Source organism: Moschus berezovskii, chromosome 24, assembly GCF_049115385.1.
Source record: "Moschus berezovskii isolate FMDL1 chromosome 24, NW_MosBer_1.0, whole genome shotgun sequence".
NCBI classification, from domain to species: domain Eukaryota; kingdom Metazoa; phylum Chordata; class Mammalia; order Artiodactyla; family Moschidae; genus Moschus; species Moschus berezovskii.
In genome coordinates this window covers 57,382,935-57,405,625 of record NC_142483.1, presented here as the reverse complement: position 1 = coordinate 57,405,625, position 22,691 = coordinate 57,382,935, and the positions used below count along the sequence as shown (strand labels likewise).

At 43.3% G+C, this 22,691-nt stretch overlaps 1 protein-coding gene across 7 annotated transcripts in view; it reads left to right on the top strand.

The window, feature by feature from the left end:
• Positions 1-22,691, top strand: part of RBMS3 (RNA binding motif single stranded interacting protein 3) — an 841,063-nt gene that overhangs the window by 526,598 nt on the left and 291,774 nt on the right. The gene's annotated exons all lie outside the window — the stretch shown is intronic.

Below are 22,691 nucleotides of genomic sequence, written 5' to 3'. Positions count from 1 at the left end.
TGTTGCCTGATTTTTCTTAAATTGCTATTTTATTTCTGTGTATCTGGTAGGTTGGTTGTGTTTCCCAACCCTGCAGGAGACATCTTGTGGGTAGTCTGGTCGTCATGGCTGGACGCAGTCCAGGTGATTGCCAGGCCCTGCCCTTTAGAGCAGTACTCTTGCCTAGAAAATCACATGGACAGAGGAGCCTGGTGGACTGCAGTCCATGGGGTCACTACTAGTCGGGCACAACTGAGTGACTTCACTTTTCACTTTCACACATTGGAGAAGGAAATGGCAACCCACTCCAGTGTTCTTGCCTGGAGAATTCCAGGAACGGGGGAGCCCGGTGGGCTTCCGTCTATGAGGTCGCACAGAGTCGGACACGACTGAAGTGACTTAGCAGCAGCAGCAGCAGCCCTTTAGAGAGGCTGCTGGTTGGCAAGGATGGGTCATGAGATGGCTAGCGGCAGAACCTGATGGGGCCCTGGGGCTAGCGCTGGTTCCCTGGTGGGTGAAGTCAGGGTCCAGGAATCCCAGGACTGGTGCCTGCCTACCAGTGAGTGAAAGAAAGTTAAAGTGTTAGTCACTCAGTGTGTCTGGCTTTTTGTGATCCCATGGACTGTAGCCCACCAGCCTCCTCTGTCCATGGGATTCTCTGGGCAAGAATACTGAAGTGGGTTGCCATTTCCTCTTCCAGGGGATCTTCCTGGGCCAGGGATTGAACCCATATCTGTCTTGTATGTCTTTTACATTGGCAGCCAATTTGTTTACCACTCACACCACCTGGGAAGCAGCAAGTGAAGCCAGGTAGTATGGCCATGCCATCTCACCGGTGGGCAGAGCCATGTCCTGGGGTCCAGCCGTAGGACCCAGGTGCGGTTTCTGAGAGAGCTTGCTGTGGAGTGTGGAGTGTCCTGGAGCTTGTGTTGGTCTGCTGGTCTGTGGGCCTGGACTGGTGCTGACCTGCTAACGGGTGGGTGAGTCCTGCCATAGCAGGCCGCAGGGCTTTGTCGGTCGTCCTGGGACTGATGTCTGCCCTCTGATATACCAGGCTGGATAGCAGAGTCCTTGGCTGCTGGTTCTTAGGGATTCCAGATCCAGTCCCTGTATGTTGGTGTGAAGGACTGGGCCCCAGGATCTCTGGCAGACAGGGCTATGTCCAGGCGTGGCTGTGGGCTCAGAGGTTCTTGCAGCACCTGTTTGCTGGTGGATGGGGCTGTGTCCCATCCCAGTTAGTCAGGCTTCCTGTACTGGTGCCAGCAGGCTGGTGAGTGGGGAGAGAGCTGAATCCTGAGGCTAATATACTAGAGAGAGGCTTCCACTATGGCACGTTCCAGCACCAGTGTTATTAAGGCACAAAGAGCTCCCAGCTTCTGTATCCACAGGGGGAGGCCCAGTTGCCTCCTGTCTGTCCAGGGGGCTCTCTAAGATCAGGGGTTGGATCTGACTGAGGCTCCTTTCAAATGACTGCTTCGGCCCTGGTTCCTGGAGTCTGTGAAATTTTGTGTGCTCCCTTTAAGAGTGGAGTCTCTACTTCCTGCAGCCTTCTATATGTTCTAAAAGCAAGCCCCACTGGCCTTCATACCCAGACGTTCTGTGAGCTCCAACTTGGGGAGTTTAATCTGGGTTTCAGACCACTTGCTCCGTAGTTACAACTGTAGAAGTTCTTGACTATGCCATGACTGTGTCCCTCCTGTTTCATTCTGGTTCCTTCTTTTTTTTTTTTCGGTTTGATTTTTTTAGTTAATTATTGGCTTATTATTATTATTCACATTTTATAATTATAGAAAAAATGATGGCAAGAGAATTTAAAATCCTATATGAAATCTTACAGAAGATAAGCGGGAGAACCTACCTAAAAGTTCAGGTGCAGGTGAACACAAGCCCATGCTCTCAAAATCACAGGGATTATAGTGATTTTGGTGCGCTTCTAGGAGGAAGTGAGCTCAGGGATTTTTTTTTACACTTCTGTTTTGGGACAAAATTCCAGATGTGGTTCCTTTGTTCTTTATTTATTTGTAATTGAAGGATAATTATTTTACAATATTGTGTTGGTTTCTGCTATAGGGCAACATGATCAGCCATAAGTAAGCACACGTCCCCTCCTTTTTGAAACTCCCTCCCACCCTTTTCCACCCCTTTAGCTTGTCACAGAGCCCCAGTTTGAGTTCCCTGAGTCAATCAACAAATTCCCACTGGCTGTCTACTTTACATATGGTAGTGTGTATGGTTCCACGCTACTCTTTCCAGAATTTCTTGAGATCCTGAAATTCCTTCGAATAGAAAGAAAACCCCTCATTGTTATCTTACTTGCAAGCTATACATTCATCTTCTTTGAAAATCACTTCTTCAGAGTAAAGGTGGTATCTTTGTTTTTATGTTTAAACCACTGAACTTCAAAGCATTGATTTGAACACCAGTAGGGTGCAGAGACAGTACAATTACAGGCGTTTGAAAGTTCCAGAAGCACTAGATAGTGTCTGAAATTACAGACCTTTTATTTTATTTTATTATTTTGTTTTTTCCATTCTTGTAACATAAAACAATTTTGTAAGATCCACCCTGCTGCAGGCAGCATTTTATAGCCAAGTCATAAACTCCTAAAAACAAAAGTTTATGGTGGGAATGCTGATACTCAGACAGTCAGAGCCACTGCTGCAGAGGGGGCGGATGCCAACAGGCTACCTTGCCTTCCAGCATGAGGATCTGAGCATAAATCAGCCCGGGTCTAGAGGGACAGGACTATGTGTTCACGTTATCCATTTCCCATTTCCAGAAACATGAGACTGTTTGTCTAACAAAAATCACATTGAAACAGTGTTATGAGGGGCCAGGAAAGAGTGACCCAAAATGGAGACGGGATGAGGAGTGAATGTTCACAATTAATCCAGCTTCAACATCTGGGAACATAGACCCTCTTTAAGGAGTGCCTTTACTGTTCCCTCGTGAGCTGGAGAGCGTGAGAGACCGCTGAGCACAGAGACCTTTCTATTTGGCAGTTTTTCCACCTCTCTCAGTCCTCTTAATTTGATTCTCATGGAGTTTTGTTTGAATGACTTTTAACATCTGGGCAACCCTGTGTTCTATCGCTTCCTACCAAATGGGCAAGTTTTACAAGTAAATCATTTCAGTTCTTCTTTCTTTTCACCAAGTTAAAAAAAAATCATGGTTATAGGAAGACCAGTATCAGCCTGACTATTAAAAATCAGGATAAATGGATTAAAATATTGTTTTTGTAGTTCTTTTAATTACTTTAATTATCATTGCAATTTTATTCACTTATTTTCCTCTCCCTGATACTTCTTACTCCCTATCTTTTCCCACTGATAAACATAAAGAAAATAAAGAAATTTTAAAAAATTACAAGGCAAATGCCAATACTGTCTCTTTAGGCAACTCTATCATGTGAAGAGTTGACTCACTGGAAAAGACTCTGATGCTGGGAAAGATTGCGGGCGGGAGGAGAAGGGGACGACAGAGAATGAGATGGCTGGATGGCATCACCGACTCGATGGACATGAGTTTGAGTGAACTCCGGGAGCTGGTGATGGACAGGGAGGCCTGGCGTGCTGTGATTCATGGGGTCGCGGAGAGTCAGACACGACTGAGCGACTGAACTGAACTGATGATGCTTTAAAATGACCATCAAGCTTATCTAAATGTGATTTTATTGTCTGGAGTATGTTTCGAGTCTATCTACCTTAATTGCATCTTTGTGTTAATATTTCTCCCTTGCTGTTTTGGCAATTCATTCACCATCATTCTCTGAAATGCATGGAACTAGGAAATCAAGTTTGAGCAGAGAAAATCTCTGAAATGTAAACTTAGTGATTACTAACCTCCAAACTACAGCTGTGTTTGCACAGAAACAGGTTAGAATTGTGTTTGCTGAGGTTGAAAAGAAGGAGGACTGTTATTCCTTTTGGTAATTTTCATTCCTCTCTCAATTGCCAGCAGATGTGATCCAAGGAGGAGAAAGCCCCTGGCCCACCCTCTAGCCTCTTTATCTCTATTCTTTTTTATGTGCTAGTCTTCATCTGTGTCTTCACATTGCCTCTGCCTTTCTGTCTTTTAACGTCAGAAATTCATGGTCACCGCTAAAGAAGGCAAAACACTATTCTTGCTCTTTCATATATTTGGTCTCTAGGTTTCAAAACCCAAACCAACCAATCAATCTATCAACTAAATAAAGGCTTAATTTGGAGTAGATAATCTCTGGGCTTCCATCCTGCTGTATACGTGATTTTATAAAAACTTATAGAAGGAGAAAAACCATACAGTTTCTTGTTTTATTATGCTGAAATTGGAATGACGTCATTCCCAAGACAGAGTTGGTGGAATGAGAGAAGGCTTCTGAGTACTGTTCACCCTGTGAAACTAAAATTGGAGAACTTTGTTACCTTGGAGTTGGAAATGGGAGCCATTGCTTGTGCTCAGGGACTGTAAGGTCTCTTCACCCTCTACCTGCTCTAAGTATAAACCATGACAGGCACTCTTGGGCCGTGAAGGTTGTGGGGATTTCAGGTATGCTGTTTGTTTCCGGTCAATAAAGAGAAGCACTTTGCAATATCGTTTGGAAGACATGTGTGACCCTCTTTTATTTAATATCTTTCCTACATGCTCAGCTTTCTGTGAGCTGGAGCATCCTAACATGAGCGCTTCCTGCCTCAGGTAAAGACTCTGCCTGCCAGTGCAGAAGACTTGGGTTTGATCCTTGGGTCAGGAAGATCTCCTGGAGAAGGAAATGGCAATTTCTCCACTCCAGTATTCTTACCTGGAAAATCCCATGAACAGAGGAGCCTGGCAGGCACTGTCCATGGGGTCACAAAAGGGTCAGACACGACTTAACAACTAAACAACAATACCACCCATGAAGTGCGGTTACACACGTGACTTTATGGGTCAGAAATCACTTATTCTGCATCTTTGTTCTGTTCTTCCTGTTTGTGTCCTTAGACTGGTTAAACTCTCTAACTTCCCTTCCTGATATGTAAAATGCACCCATTCACACATCCATTCAGTTCATCCATTAGATACATGGGTACTACTAATACACCAGTGTGAAAGCGTTAGTTGCTCAGTCGTGTCCAGCTCTTTGTGACCCCATGGTCTGGAGCCTGCCAGGCTCTTCTGTCCATGGGATTCTCCAGGCAAGAATACTGGAGTGGGTAACCATTGCCTTCTCCAATATGCCAGTAATCATTCCACAAAAAACATCTCCTTTCACCAACTGGCATTCTGCTGGATTTGGGGACACAATAAGAATTCATCAAATATAAAATGTCAAATGATGAATATTAACAATAGTGTGACAAAAACAAAATAAAGCATATGGGTGCTATAGAGAGTGTGAAAAAAAAAAATGAGAGGTTTGAAGTCAAGGACAGGAAAGCCCTCTGAGGAGAGAGCTTTAACCCAAGATGCAAATGATGAGAAGGAACCAGCATGAGAGTCCCTGGTGGAGCCCAAGAGGAAAGCTCCTTCCCAGAAAAGGAAAGGGAGGATAGTCAAGGTCAGGCCAAGTTCCGCATGTTTGGGAAAGAGGAAAAAAAAGCCAAAAAAAAAAAAAGGAGAAGAGAAAAAAAGAAGAGAGATGTAACAGATAGTAATACCTGGTAATGAAATATGGCTGCAGCTCAAAGAGACTGATCAAAAGTGATAATACATTCCAGTTGCATTGAATGGTGAGACCTGAACATAATACTTATCAACTCCCTCTTTATCTCAACTTTGAATTGATTGTTTTTCCATTCTCTTCACCATGTTCCTTTTGAAAACATTGGTAATATATGGTGAAAAGATAAATTTAGATTATGATGCATCCAGACAAGGATGTTGCCTGGGGGCAGGCAGGTATTCTGAAATAAGCAGCTCCCAGACTAAGTGTGAGTGAACATTTTTTCCTTCCCTTTATCTTGAAAGACACAGCCTCATGTGTAATTTTGTTCCTGGTTGCTTAGAGTTCTACAAGGTAGCCATCACTGTGCTGGCTGGAAACAGAGTCTCATTCCAAATAATCTAACTGAAGATCCTAATGTGGAGGAGGCTTTACAGAGGGGTGACAGAGCTAAGGGAACTGACGAAAGGAAGCTGAGATACCCAGAGATGAACAGCAGAGCAAGCTTTTCCCCCCAGGAGAGAAGAAAACAGGTGGAGGCATGTGCCCTGAGTCCAGGGAGACCAAGGGCCTCGCAGGAGGGACCGCCTGGAGGCACCGTGGACAGGGAGGGATGTAAGCCCTGCAAGACAGATGTGACACCAGAGCAGAGTGTGACCAGGACCCGCCAGGCCTCTGTTTCCAACAAGCCTCCAGTGGTGACACCAGTATAAGCCGTCGAGTGACAGAGTGAAGATAGCATAGTCCATGGAAGGGCCATTTCTTTGGGGCACAGGGCAAAGCAGAGAAGACATGCTGCTGCTGCTGCTGCTGCTGCTAAATCGCTTCAGTCGTGTCCGACTCTGTGTGACCCCATAGACAGCAGCCAACAGGCTCCGCTGTCCCTGGGATTCTCCAGGCAAGAACACTGGAGTGGGTTGCCATTTCCTTCTCCAAGGCATGAAAGTGAAAAGTGAAAGGGAAGTTGCTCAGTCGTGTCCAACTGTTCGCAACCCCATGGACTGCAGCCTACCAAGCTCCTCCATCCATGGGAGTTTCCAGGCAAGAGTACTGGAGTGGGGTGCCATTGCCTTCTCCAGAGAAGACATGGGGAAGGCTAAACAGAAACATCAGTACACATGGAGGAGCCCCCTTGACACCACTGTTAAAATATAAAAATAGGAAACAGTGCAAGTTCAGCAATAAATACAATCTGCTACTCCTCCTTCAGATTACAACGATGGCAAACTGACTGACTTCGTTTAGGAAAAGCAACTGCTCAAACTAGAGTAACTATGCAGTGATGTTTGTTTTATTGACTTCATTTCTGACAACAAATATGTGGATTTTTCTGACATCAACTATATATCATTTTCCTACACCACTTATCCAGTTCTCTAATGCCAACTGAGTGTCTAACAGTCCATTTCCATTTTAACCCTATTTGATCAGAGATCAAATTGCCAACATCCGCTGGATCATGGAGAAAGCAAGAGAGTTCCAGAAAAACATCTATTTCTGCTTCATTGACTATGCCAAAGCCTTTGACTGTGTGGATCACAAGAAACTGTGGAACATTCTGAAAGAGATGAGAATACCAGACCACCTGACCTGCCTCCTGAGAAATCTGTATGCAGGTCAGGAAGCAACAGCCAGAACTGTACATGGAACAACCGACTGGTTCCAAATAGGAAAAGGAGTGCGTCAAGGCTGTATATTGTCACCTTGCTTATTTAACTTCTATGCAGAGTACATCATGAGGAACGCTGGGCTGGAAGAAGCACAGGCTGGAATCAAGATTGCCGGGAGAAATATCAGTAGACTCAGATATGCCAATGACACTACCCTTATGGCAGAAAGTGAATAGGAACTCAAAAGCCTCTTGATGAAAGTGAAAGAGGAGAGTGAAAAGGTTGGCTTGAAGCTCAACATTCAGAAAACAAAGATCATGGCATCTGGTCCCATCACTTCATGGGAAATAGATGGAAAAACAGTGGAAACAGTGTCAGACTTTATTTTGGGGGGCTCCAAAATCACTGCAGATGCTGATTGCTGCCATGAAATTAAAAGACGCTTACTCCTTGGAAGGAAAGTTATGAGCAACCTAGATAATATATTAAAAAGTAGAGACATTACTTTGCCAACCAAGGTCCATCTAGTCAAGGCAATGGTTTTTCCCGTGGTCATGTATGGATGTGAGAGTTGGACTGTGAAGAAAGCTGATCGCCGAAGAATTGATGCTTTTGAACTGTGGTGTTGGAGAAGACTCTTGAGAGTCCCTTGTACTGCAAGGAGATCCAACCAGTCCATTCTAAGGGAGATCAATCCTGGGTGTTCATTGGAAGGACTGATGCTGAAGCTGAAACCAATACTTTGGCTACCTCATGTGGCGAGTTGACTCACTGGGAAAGACTCTGATGCTGGGAAAGATTGGGGGCAGGAGGAGAAGGGGACAACTGAGAATGAAATGGCTGGATGGCATCACCAACTATGTGGACATGAGTTTGAGTGTACTCCGGGAGTTGGTGATGGACAGGGAGGCCTGGCGTGCTGTGATTCATGGGGTCACGGAGAGTCGGACACGACTGAGCAATTGAACTGAACTGAACTGAACTGACTCAGAGTTATCAGACTGCACAGGTTCAAGGGCTCAGTCCACAAGATGCACCCCACTTCAGACAACCATAAATAGGGTATCAGACAACATACGTTTCTGCCCACCCACTACAAATTCAGGGATTCCCTTGAAACTTCTTAGCTCGAAAATTTACAACAACTATCCACAGAACATGGGGAGACACTTAAATATTTACTTGTATTTCAGAAAATGTACAGCTCAGGAACAGCCAAATGGAAAAGATGCATGAGAAAGAGGGAGTAGGGACGGGAGAAGTGACTCAGAGATCCTCTGCCTTCTCTGGTCTCCCAACTTCCCAACACATCAATGTGTCCATCAGCCCATAAGCTCAGCACACCCTGTTCACAACAAACACAATTTGATTGAATCATTGACCATTGCTTGCTCGCTCGAATTCATGTGCGTTGAGTCGATGATGCCATCCAACCGTCTCATCCTCTGTCATCACCTTTTCCTCAATCTTTCCCAGAATCAGGGTCTTTTCCAATGAGTCAGTTCTTCACATCAGATGGCCAAAGTATTGGAGTTTCAGCCTCAGCATCAGCCCTTAGAAGGAATATTCAGGATTGATTTCCTTTAGGATTGACTGGTTTGATCTCCTTGCAGTCCAAGGGACTCTCAAGAGTCTTCTCCAACCGCACAGTCCAAAAGTGTCAATTCTTTGGCAATCAGCTTTCTTTATAGTCCAACTCTCACATCCATACATGGCTACTGAAAAAACCATAGCTTTGACTAGACAGACTTTTGTTGGCAAAGTAATGTCTCTGCTTTTTTAGTGTGCTATCTAGGTTGGTCATAGATTTTCTTCCAAGAAGCAAGTGTCTTTTAATTTCATGGCTGCAGTCACCATCTGCATTGATTTTGGAGCCCCCCAAAATAAAGTCTGTCACTGTTTCTATTGTTTCCCCATCTATTTGCCATGAAGTGATGGAACCAGATGCCATGATCTTAGTTTTCTGAATGTTGAGTTTTAAGCCAACTTTTTCACTCTCTTTCATTTTCATCAAGAGGCTATTTATTCTTCTTCACTTTCTGCCATAAGCGTAGAGTCATCTGGATATCTGAGGTTATTGATATTTCTCGCTGCAATCTTGATCCCAGTTTGTGCTTCTTCCAGCCCAGCACTTTGCATGATGTACTCTGCATATAAGTAAAATAATAGGGTGACAGTATGCAGCCTTGACATACTCCTTTTCCTATTTGGAACCAGTCTGTTGTTTCATGTTCAATTCTAAATGTTGCTTCCTGACATGCAAAAAGATTTCTCAGGAGGCAGGTCAGGTGGTATTCCCATCTCTTGAAGAATTTTCCATAGTTTATTGTGATCCACACAGTCAAAAGTTTTGGCACAGTCAATAAAGCAGAAGTAGATGTTTTTCTGGAACTCTCTTGTTTTTTCCATGATCCAATGGATGTTGGCAATTTAATCTCTGGTTCCTCTGCCACTTCTAAAACCAGCTTGAACATCTGGAAGTTCCCAGTTCACATATTGCTGAAGCATGGCTTGGAGAATTTTGAGCATGACTTTACTAGCGTATGAGATGAGTCCAATTGTGCAGTAGTTTGAGCATTCTTTGGCATTGCCTTTCTTTGGGATTGGAATGAAAACTGACCTTTTCCAGCCCTGTAGCCACTGCTGAGTTTTCCAAGCTTGCTGGCATATTGAGTGTAGCACTTTCACAGCATAATCTTTTCAGATTTGAAATAGCTCAACTAGAATTTCATCCCCTCCAGTAGTTTTGTTCCTAGTGATGCTTCCTAAGGCCCACTTGACTTCACATTCCAGGATGTCTGGCTCTAGGTCAGTGATCACCCCATCACGGTTATCTGGGTCATAAAGATGTTTTTATGTCTAGCTCTTCAGTGTATTCTTGCCACCTCTTCTTAATAGCTTTTGCTTCTTCTAGTTCCATACCATTTCTGTCCTTTATTGTGCCCATCTTTGCATAAAATATTCCCTTGGTATCTCTAATTTTCTTGAAGAAACCTCTAATCTTTCCCATTCTATTGTTTTCCTTTATTTCTTTGCATTGATCACTGAGAAAGGCTTTCTTATCTCTCCTTACTATTCTTTGGAACTCTGCATTCAGATGAGATTATCTTTCCTTTTCTCATTTGCCTTTTGCTTCTCTTCTTTTCACAGATATTTGGAAGGCCTCCTCAGACAACCATTTTGCCTTTTTGCATTTCTTTCTCTTGGGTATGGTCTTAATACTTGTCTCCTGTACAATGTCACAAACCTCCGTCTTTAGTTCTTCAGGCACTCTGTCTATCAGATCTAATCTCCTAAATCTATTTGTCACTTCTACTGTATAATTGTAAAGGATTTGATTTAGGTCTTGGAAACGAACAGAGATCATTCTGTCATTTTTGAGATTGCATCCAAGTACTGCATTTCAGACGCTTTTGTTGACCATGATGGCTACTCCATTTCTTCTAAGGGATTCCTGCCCACAGTAGTAGATATAATGGTCATCTGAGTTACATTCACCCATTCCAGTTCATTTTAATTCACTGATTCCTAGAATGTCGACATTCACTCTTGCCATCTCCTGTTTGACCACTTCCAATTTGCTTTGATTCATGGACCTAACATTCCAGGTTCCTATGCAATATTGCTCTTTACAGCATCGGACCTTGCTTCTATCACCAGTCACATCCACAACTGGGTATTGTTTTCCTTTGGCTCCATCCTTTCATTCTTTCTGGAGTTATTTCTCCACTGATCTCCAGTAGCATACTGGGCACCTACCGACCTGGGGAATTCCTCATTCAGTATCCTATCATTGGCCTTTTGGTACTGTTCATGGGGTTCTCAAGGCAAGAATACTGAAGTGGTTTGCCATTCCCTTCTCCAGTGGAACACATTCTGTCAGACCTCTCCACCAAGACCCTCTGTCTTGGGTGGCCCCACACGGCATGGCTTAGTTTCATTGAGTTAGACAAGAAAGAATGATCTCTGTTCATTTCCAAGGCAAACCATTCAATATTACAGTAATCCAAGCCTATGCGCCAACCAGTAACGCTGAAGAAGCCGAAGTTGAACGGTTCTATGAAGACCTACAAGATCTTTTAGAACTAACACCCAAAAAAGATGTCCTTTTCATTATAGGGGACTGGAATGCAAAAGTAGAAAGTCAAGAAACACCTAAGTAACAGGCAAATTTGGCCTTGGAGCACGGAATGAAGCAGGGCAAAGGCTAATAGAGTTTTGTCAAGAGAACACACTGGTCATAGCAAACACCCTCTTCCAACAACACAAGAGAAGACTCTACACATGGACATCACCAGATGGTCAACACCGAAATTAGATTGATTATATTCTTTGCAGCCAAAGATGGAGAAGCTGTATACAGTTAGCAAAGACAAGACCAGGAGCTGACTGTGGTTCAGATCATGAGCTCCTTATTGCCAAATTCAGACTTAAATTGAAGAAAGTAGGGAAAACCACTAGACCATTCAGATATGACCTAAATCAAATCCCTTATGATTATACAGTGGAAGTGAGGAATAGATTTAACGGACTAGAACTGATAGATAGAGTGCCTGATGAACTCTGGACGGAGGTTCGCGACATTGTACAGGAGACAGGGACCAAGACCATCCCCATGGAAAAGAAATGAAAAATAGCTCTCTGAGGAGGCCTTGCAAATAGCTGTGAAAAGAAGAGAAGTGAAAAGCAAAGGAGAAAAGGAAAGATATAAGCATCTGAATGCAGAGTTCCAGAGAATAGCAAGGAGAGATAAGAAAGCCTTCCTCAGCGATCAATGCAAAGAAATAGAGGGAAACAACAGAATAGGAAAGACAAGAGATCTCTTCAAGAAAATTAGAGATACCAAGGGAATATTTCAAGCAACGATGGGCTCGATAAAGGACAGAAATGGTATGGACCTAACAGAAGCAGAAGTTATTAAGAAGAGGTGGCAAGAATACACAGAAGAACTGTACAAAAAAGATCTTCATGACCAAGATAATCATGATGGAGTGATCACTCACCTAGAGCCAGACATCCTGGAATGTGAAGTCAAGTGGGCCTTAGGAAGCATCACTATGAACCAAGCTAGTGAGGTGATGGAATTCTAGTTGAGCTATTTCAAATCCTGAAAGATGATGCTGTGAAAGTGCTGCACTCAATATGCCAGCAAATTTGGAAAACTCAACAGTGGCCACAGGAGTGGAAAATGTCAGTCTTCATTCCAATCCCAAAGAAAGGTAATGCCAAAGAATGCTCAAACTACTGCACAATTGCACTCATCTCATCCGCTAGTAAAGTCATGCTCAAAATTCTCCAAGCCAGGCTTAAGCAATTTGTGAACCGTGACCTTCCAGAAGTTCAAGCTGGTTTTAGAAAAAGCAGAGGAACCAGAGATCAAATTGCCAACATCCGCTGGAACATGGAAAAAGCAAGAGAGTTCCAGAAAAACCATCTATTTCTGCTTCATTGACTATGCCAAAGCCTTTGACTGTGTGGATCACAATAAACTGTGGAAAATTCTGAAATAGATGGGAATACCAGATCACCTGACCTGCTTCTTGAGAAACCTGTATGCAGGTCAGGAAGCAACAGTTAGAACTGGACATGGAACAACAGACTGGTTCCAAATAAGAAAAGGAGTACGTCAAGGCTGTGTATTATCACCCTGCTTATTTAACTTATATGCAGCATACATCGTGAGGAACGCTGGGCTGGAAGAAGCACAAGCTGGCATCAAGATTGCCGGGAGAAATATCAATAAGCTCAGATATGCAGATGATACCACCCTTATGGAAGAAAGTGAAGAGGAACTAAAAAGTCTCTTGATAAAAGTGAAAGAGGAGAGTGAAAAGTTAGTTTGAAGCTCAACATTCAGAAAACTAAGATCATGACATATGGTCCCATCACTTAATGGGAAATAGATGGGAAAACAGTGGAAACAGAGGCTGACTTTATTTTTTTGGGCTCCAAAATCACTGCGGATGCTGATTGCAGCCATGAAATTAAAAGATGCTTACTCCTTGGAAGGAAAGTTATGACCTACCTAGATAGCATATAAAAAGCAGAGACATTACTTTGCCAACCAAGGTCCATCTAGTCAAGGCTATGGTTTTCCCGTGGTCATGTATGGATGTGAGAGTTGGACTGTGAAGGAAGCTCAGTGCCCAAGAATTGATGCTTTTGAACTGTGGTGTTGGAGAAGACTCTTGAGAGTCCCTTGGACTGCAAGGAGATCCAACCAGTCCATTGTAAAGGAGATCAGTCCTGGGTGTTCATTGGGAGGACTGATGCTGAAGCTGAAACTCCAATACTTGGCCACCTCATGGGAAGAGTTGACTCACTGGAAAAGACTCTGATGCTGGGAGGGATTGGGGGCAGGAGGAGAAGGGGATGACAGAGAATGAGATGGCTGGATGGCATCACCGACTCAATGGACATGAGTTTGAGTGAACTCCGGGAGTTGGTGATGGACAGGGAGGCCTGGCGTGCTGTGATTCATGGGGTCGCAAAGAGTTGGATACGACTGAGCGACTGTACTGAATGAACTGATTTAGGTCAAACCTGAATGGTCTAATTTTTTTCTCTACTTTCTTCAATTTAAGTCTGAATTTGGCAATAAGGTGTTCATGATCTGAGCCACATTCAGCTCCCGGTCTTGTTTTTGCTGACTGTATGGAGCTTCTCCATCTTTGGCTGCATAGTGTATAACTATCTGATTTCAGTGTTGATGGTTGAACTCAAAGCTCTAGCCCCTCAGCCATCACCAGACATTGAAGGACGGCCCCAAACCTCTAGCCCTGTAATTATTGGGTCCTTCTTATTTTAAAAAGCAGAGACATTACTTTGCCAACCAACGTCCGTCTAGTCAAGGCAATGGTTTTTCCCGTGGTCATGTATGGATGTGAGAGTTGGACTGTGAAGAAAGCTGATCGCCGAAGAATTGATGCTTTTGAACTGTGGTGTTGGAAAAGACTCTTGAGAGTCCCTTATACTGCAAGGAGATCCAACCAGTCCATTCTAGAGGAGATCTATCCTGGATGTTCATTGGAGGGACTGATGCTAAAGCTGAAGCTGCAATACTTTGGCCACCTCATGCGATGAGTTGACTCACTGGAAAAGACTCTGATGCTGGGAAAGGTTGGGGGCGGGAGGAGAAGGGGACGACGGAGAATGAGATGGCTGGATGGCATCACCGACTCTGTGGACATGAGTTTGAGTGTACTCCGGGAGTTGGTGATGGACAGGGAGGCCTGGCGTGCTGTGATTCATGGGGTCGCGGAGAGTCGGACACGACTGAGCGACTTAAATGAACTGAACTGAACTGAACCCTCTTGTCCAGCTCTGTCCTAACACTATCTAGGGGTCTCACCTTGAATCATCTTATTAACACAAACTCAGTTATGTTTGAAAGTGGTTCATTATGAGTAGCAGAAGTCATTCCTATCACTCAGAAAATCCCCAGAATTGTCGGAGTCCTATGCTAGGAATCTAGGACAGAGACTAAATTTATTTTTGCTATTCCATAGTTGCCATGCAGAAAACATCTCATTTTTCATTTTTTCCTTTCTCTTGAAAGGGGAATGAGGCATTCACATTTTCATGTGAATTCTCTCAATCTTTGGATGTTGAGAGTCATTTCCAATTTTTCTGAAACTCTTTGTAGCCCAAGCAAATCTATGTGAGGGCTGGATTTGGCCCATGGTCTCCAGTTTGGGGTGACCTGAATCAGAACTTCAGAATAGTCTTTTTTAACCCTGGCTGCACACTGGGATCACCTGAGTAGCTTTGGAAAATTTGTGCCTGGTTTTCACACCAAAGCAATTAAGCCAGAAGCTCCAGGACTGGGTCCCAAACATTGGTATCTAGAAAAAGAAAATATAGTTCCCTAATCGTTTTAAGGGATCCACAGAGGATAATATGGTTAGATGGCATCACCAATTCAATGAATATGAGTTTAAGCAACCTCCAGGAGATAGTGAAGGACAGGGAAGCCTAGCATCCTGCAGTCCATGGAGTCACAAAGAGTTGGACCTGACTGAACAACTGAATAACGACAACTAATCATTTTAATGTACAGTAATTTTTAAAATAAGCCTTTTCAAATTTGGGAATAAATTTAGTTTTATAGAAAGAACGTACAGAAAGAACTCTTTACAAAGAGCATACACAGGTTTTATACACCCTATATCCAATTTTTCCCACTGTCAACTTTGCATTACCATAACATATTTGTCAGAATTAATAAACTGACATCAGTACAGTATTATTCACTAAACTCCAGAGTTTATATGAATTTCACCAATTTTTCCACTGACAATCCCCTTTCTGTTCCAGAATCTGGTCCCTAGTACTATCTTGCATTTGGTTGTCTTTTTCATCAGTCTACTCTGGTCTCTGACAGCATCTCAGACTTTCCTTGTTTTCCATGAGTAGTCCCAGCAAGGTATTCTGAAAAATGTCTCCAGATCTAGGTTTCTGTGATGTTTATTTCATGATGGGATCCATGTTATGTCTAAGTTTTGGAAAGAATACCGCAGCAATTAAGTCCCCTTCTCATTACATCAGCTCAGGGTATAATTTCCATTTCTGAGAACACCTGCCAGTCAGTGGTGCCTGCATGAAGTGGGGATGGGAGGACCCACCCCGCTTCAACAAGATGAAAGCAGATCAGTGCAGGAAATCAGGAAGGATGACAGGAGGCCAGCCATGGAGCCCCATTTCTTCCAAACAAGCCATTGGACTGAGCGTCAAGGGCCAAAGTTCCTTTGCAGGCTCATTCAACAACTTGACTTTAGAGAAGTCACTACCTTCTTCCTCTGTGTCATGTAAAAGTTGATATCTGAGGCTATTTCTAGTCCTGAATATATGTGAATTTAAAACTTTGGAGTCGGTTTTCATAAGCCAAATGTTGTCCACAGCTCCATTCCATAAGATGAATGTGCTGTGATGCTAAGCAAGGATCCACCAAGATGTCAGAGTTCCCTCAAAGGGAAGAGACAGAAAGGCCAGTCTGTGGCACGACTTGACATTTATGACTTCTGTCTCTTAAGGATGTCAAGCACCTCAAAGGAAGAAAACAAATTGCAGAAACAGAAGGAAATTCAACTCCTTCACCCCTCTTTCTTCCTGAAACTCCCTATGATTCCTTCTGCTACTAGGGTTTAAGAAGTCAATGACAGAATTTGCTTTTTTCCAAAAATCTTTTCATGTTGACCCTTTCCCTAAATCTTACCGGAAGCAAAGGTGACTGGCTTGCAAAGCTGTGTAAGCCTAAGTCACCAGTAACTTGTACAGATCTCGTGATTGCAAAACCACAAAAATTTCACAACAGTGGAAGCCTCTCATTAACCATCATAAATGACAGGGCGAATTTGTTTTAACTACATGCATAATCGTGCTTATTGCTTGAAGATAATAAGCTGAGAGATTCTCCGTGGCAGTGAGAAGGACAGGCTGAAAACGGTTGTATACAATACTCTCCACCTCTGTGTGTTAAGTCGGGCCCTGATACTGAAGCAGGCTCTCATCTGGTGCAATTTGCCTGTGAGGATTGCATCGGCCTTGAAATGAGCACCTCTTAGTTGTTGTTAAAAAAGGAATCTTCTCGAAGTCACAATTCGGTGGTGCATTTCAAATGAGTAGAGCCGGGTTCCTAGGCACGGAGACAAGAGAGAATGTCAACCAGGACCTTTAATGTGCGTTTCTATTTAAACCTCAGACCTAACAGAAAACCCTGAGGCATTGTACAATGATTGGAGCCTTGTAGGAACCTAATTAATGCATCGATGGGTGAATGGCTGGCTGGCACTCGAGCTCTTCTGAGGGATGTGAGAGGGTTCAGGTACCACCTAGAAAGAATGGATGCCGTGGCCCATCCAAAGGGGCCCTGTCAGGCAGCTTTGTCTGGCATGCTGCCTTTTCAGACCCACTTGATAAGCTCGGGTCAGTTTCAATTGGAGCACGTGCCAGATTGCAGATGGCTTGGGCTGGCATTTCAGGTAGGCTAACTGTGAAACTGTGAAGAAAATGGGCACTTTTTTCCGAAGGTGGCCCTTCAAATGCAGTCCCTCCCCCAGAGCTCGTGGGTCTCACTCTGAGCCTCTCCACTCCACAGCTCCTCAGTGGTCGTCTTTGCTGGGAAGACTTGCCTTGTTAAAATGTGCCCTGTATATAAAAATGAAATTGTCACTTCTGGGTGGTGCCGCGTAACGGGGTTTGACACTCAGTGCCAGCAGCTACAGAAAACAGACTTTTATTGCATTTATTCTTTCAGAGACAAAAGTCTCTAAAGACTCCTGCAGACATTCACTCAGTTAAATCCAAGTGAAGCCAGAGTGAGCGCTCTGTGCTGCTGTCTTGCGTTCACACCAGCAGCCCCCACCTGGCTTGATGGTGCTGTAAAACAGTCTCCAGAAAAGATGATCATACTAGCATCCAGAAGGGAAGATGTGAGCCTTTCAAACCAGGTGGGTGGACTGGATGAAGGCCCCTGACTTTCTTCTTTGACTTCCTCTGCAGTCCCCAAGTCTTATTATGTAGCATTAACAAGCTCACACACAACGAACCCCCATCCAGTTTCAGTGTTCATTTAGAATTCCATGTCATTTTCAAGACAAAGAGGAAGGATTTGATTTGTAGGACTCTGACAAGCAAGCTTTAGATTCTTAACTGTCTTTTATCTAGATGAGTACCCGGAGAGAGATTGAGCAGGGAGGGGGCCCTGGGGCATAAACTTTTCATTCTGGTGCTCTCCTGGAATAAAAATTCCATAAAATAGCATCTGTAGTAATTAAGGGCTTACATTTCCTCTCCCATTCATGTCTCTGCTTGGAGGGAAGGTTATCTTCCCTAAGAGACAATGGAGAGTTGGTCCTGTGGGCAGAGAGAAAGCAGAATTTGATTTCTTTTGTTCCTAGAAATGGAAGTTTCCTACTTAAAAGAAAGAATAAAAATAACAAGTTGGAAGATGTGAAATATTCCCCTGGAAAAAAAAAACGAGAATGAGTTAGCAAAATTGTACTTAGCTGCTCCTCGGTATTTGGAATGGAGAATGGTTCCTCTTGTCTTTCTAATCCAAATATCCTCTGATTTCGGGAAATCTGTTGTTGAGTTAAAAAAAATAATGTGAGAGCTGCAAGTTAAGTTTTATTTGGGGGCAAATTGAGGACGGCAGCCCAGGAACAGCACCACAGGTAGCTCTGGGACCCTGCTCCAAAGATGTAGAGGGGAAGGTCAGTGTAAATGTGATCTTGGTGAAGGGGCAGCATATGCTATCAAGCATACATTTTTTGCAGATTTTGCTAGTCACAAGGAGCAGTCATCTCCATGATAGATTTCAGTGCTTTTGTAGATATGAGGAGATAGCATTGGGCTAATAACATCAATTCCTGACACTATCTGAAGACTTTTCCTGTCAGTTTTTCTTCCAGCACAGGGTGCCTCATTTCTGCGTTCAGGGGGGTCTGAAAGTCAGCAGCTGCAGTAGCGCCTGATCTAAATCTTGTGGAGTTAGATGGCAAGTGCCAGTTTGTAGTTGACACTGTGATTAAACATTGAAAAAAATGCCATTTTTGTTTTTATTAATTAAAATTGGATATTATTAAGCTTAAAGAGTTTTACTTTTGCATTTGGACACAAAAGTGAGTCACTCTTCAGATGTTCTTCCAAAGAACAGTGTGTGGATCCACTGGGCATCTGATACGTGAATATTATGTCAAATTAATTTCCTGTGCTTTCTTGTCTTAGCAAGACCAATTTGTGGGTCCTAGTGAAAATTAAAAATAGAAGACCCCCTTGTTTAAAATGTATTGACAGTGACAGCAGAGCTTTAAATCAAGTGAAGTTTTCCAGGCTCAGGGCTCCAATAATACATAGGTCTCATGCCCTTGACGTCAGTCCTGCTCTGGTTCACCATCTGTATCAATGCAGAAAAAAGTGCATCTTCTCTATGTTTCCTCAGAATGTATGTACCTTCAAAAATATTCTTTTTTAAATTTGAATCATAAAATAATTAGAGCACCCCAGATGGAATGTGCTTTTGAAAACATCTTCAATTTGAGGTGCCATATGATCCAGCAATACCACTCTGGGGCATATATCCAGAGAAAACCATAATTCAAAAAGATACATGCACCCCAGTGTTTACTGCAGCACTGTTTACAATAGTGAAGACACCGATGCCACCTAAATGTCCATTGACAGAGGAAGGGATAAAGAAGATGTGGTATATATGTACAGTGGAATAGTTCAGTTCAGTTCAGTCGCTCAGTCGTGCCCAACTCTTTGCGACCCCATGAATCACAGCACGCCAGGCCTCCCTGTCCATCACTAACTCCTGGAGTTCACTCAAACTCATGTCCATCGAGTCAGTGATGCCATCCAGCCATCTCATTCTCTGTCGTCCCCGTCTCCTCCCACTCCCAATCCCTCCCAGCATCAGACTCTTTTCCATTGAGTCAACTCGTCATGTGAGGTGGCCAAAGTATTGGAGTTTCAGCTTCAGCATCAGTCCTTCCAATGAACACACAGGACTGATCTCCTTTAGAATGGACTGGTTGGATCTCCTTGCAGTCCAAAGGGACTCTCAAGAGTCTTCTCCAACACCACAGTTCAAAAGCATCAATTCTTCGGCGATCAGCTTTCTTCACAGTCCAACTCTCACATCCATACATGACCACTGGAAAAACCATAGCCTTGACTTGATGGACCTTTGTTGGCAAAGCAATGTCTCTGCTTTTTAATATACTATCTAGGTTGGTCATAACTTTCCTCCTATTAATTAGGAGTTAATAAATACACACTAATATTTAAAATAAATAAGCAACAAGTTCCTACTGTATAGCTCAATAAATATATGTGATATTTTCTAATAACCTATAAAAAATACATACTCCCAGGGATCGAAAACAGGTCTCCTGCATTGCAGGTGGATTCTTTAGGATTCTTTACCAGCTGAGCCACAAAGGAAGCCCAGTAATACTGGAGTGGGTAGCCTGTCCCTTCTCCAGTGGATCTTCCCGACCTAGGAATCAAACCAGGGTCTCTTCCATCACAGGCAGATTCTTTACCAACTGAACTATCAGAGAAGCCATATGTATATATATGTATGTATATACATATATAAGTATATATTTTGTTGTTTAGTTGCTAAGTTGTGTCTAACTCATTACAACCCCATGGACTGGAGCATACCAGGCTTCCCTGTCCTTCCCTATCTCCTGGAGTTTGTTCAAACGCATGTCCATTGAGGCAGTGATGCCATCCAACCGTCTCGTCCTCTGTCATCCCATTCTCATCCTGTCTTCAATCTTTCCTGGCATCAGGGTCTTTTCCAATGAGTTGGTTCTTTGCATCAAGTGGCCAAAGCATTGGAGTTTCAGCATCAGTCCTTCTGATGAATATTCTGAGTTGATTTCCTTTAGGATTGACTGGTTTCATCTCCTTCAGGGTGACTCTGCGTGGCATGGCTCATAGCTTCATTGTGTTACTTTTTTTTTTTTTTTAATTTTTCCCCTTCTGTTTGCCATGCAGTGATTGAGACTGGAATCCATGATCTTAGTTTTTTGAATATAACTGAATCACTTTGCTCTGCACCTGAAACTAACACAACATTATAAATCAACTGACTTCCAAAAAAAAAAGTCCTTAATTGATAACTCAAATGCCCCTGCCTCACCTCTCAGCTTATCTCCAGAAGTTTCCCCAGTGAAACTCCATCCAGCTCCAGCACTCTGCTCACTCTGCCCCATCTACAGGGACATGGCCTTCCGCCTGCCCACCCTGGACCCCTGCCCTAGTTATTTCTCCAATGGCGTTTCTGGCCTCCTGTGCACACTTCTCAGAGTTTTCCTGGCATCTGTAATTCCTCTCACGTTGGAATTCCTGTAACTGTAATAAATGTATAACTCATTTGGCAGTTGTTTATATATATTTTTTCCTTTTCTTGTTTACTCTGCATGTGATATGATCATAAAAACACACATATATTTGGATGCAGAAAAGTTTAACAAATTGTGTCAGAGGGCTTCATTCCAAGAAAGCTCATATTATTGATAAAATCCAGCAGAAAATCCAAAATTATACACTTTGCCTTTTGGACAAATTTTACACATTTCATACTTTTCTATGTATGTGTGCCATTTCTTAAGTCTATTTTTCCTCTGGTGTACTGTTCATGGGCGTTAATTTATTTTGAATAGAATTGACCCTTTAATTTTTACCTTTCCCACCCAATTTTACCAAATAATAAAGGTCAGATATAGTTAAAATTTGGAAATGTTGCTGATACCATTCTACTTAGGAGATGTCAGGACTGCTAATGTTGACAGTGTGATGCAGTGTTAGTCGCTCAGTCATGTCCGACTCTTTGCAACCCCATGGACTGTAGCCCACCAGGCTCCTCTGTCCATGGGGATTCTTCAGGCAAGAATACTGGAGTGGGTTGCTCTTCCCTTCTTCAGAGGATCTTCCCGACCCAGGGATCAAACCCAGTTCTCCTGCATTGCAGGCAGATTCTTTACAATCTGAGCTACAGAGAAGTTCTTCTTTGTCTTTTAGCCACCACCATTTTGGACTGCTTCTTCCTATTCTAACTACCTAACATTCCCCCACAAGAGATGGGAGGCCCAATTCTTTGGGAATAGGGAAGTTGGGGTATCTCTGGCTACTTCCTGCTGAGCTGGAACAGCGAGGAGCATTGGGCCTCCCCCTCTTGCTAGTCTCAAGCCTCAGAGTCCTTATAGTGGTGTCAGTCTAAGGGTGAGTGATGTTTTCCATGGTTGGGTATAGTTTTATATATCCTTATTGAGTTGGCACGGCAAGTTGTAGCTTGCTGACCTTAACTGGAGGCCTTCTGGAATCTGAGACTGACCTGCCTGAGCTTTCTGCTAAGTATATTTTTGTTGTCCCAGTTTCCAGCATGTTAGGCTTCTTGTCACTTCCACTGCACTGGGATTCCTTTGCCTTCAGCTTCTACCATGTGAGCTTTCGCCAAGTTGGGCTTTTGCTGTGCTTGATCTCTGCCTCACTGGGACCAAGCTGAGGTTGTTTCAGCCGGGTTAAATCTGAGACACAGCACCAGATATGTCAGGGGAGTGTGTAATTTCCTCAGTTCTGTCTCGCCGCAGCAAAGATTTGAAACGGCGGACCAGTGTTACAGCTTGGTTACAGCTCAGTTTTATTCAGCAAGCAAAGGAAAGTACACCCTCAAGGCTTGAGGACAGGCCAGCCTCAAAGGAGATCCAACTGCTAATGTTGACAGTGTGATGGTATGGTCCCAAATATTGCTCATGAGCTTTTATGTGAGATGCCAAAATTTGGCAAAAGAAACCAACTCTGTTGATACCTAGTATGAAAAAATAGGTTATCTAAAATACAAACGTAAGAAAGTTCAAGACCTGAGGTTTGTGTATGTGTATTTTTCTAAGACATTTGGGACCTGAAATAACTCCCTTCTGTATCTGTCACCTCATGGATTTTCAATAAAGGTGTCATGATGTAAG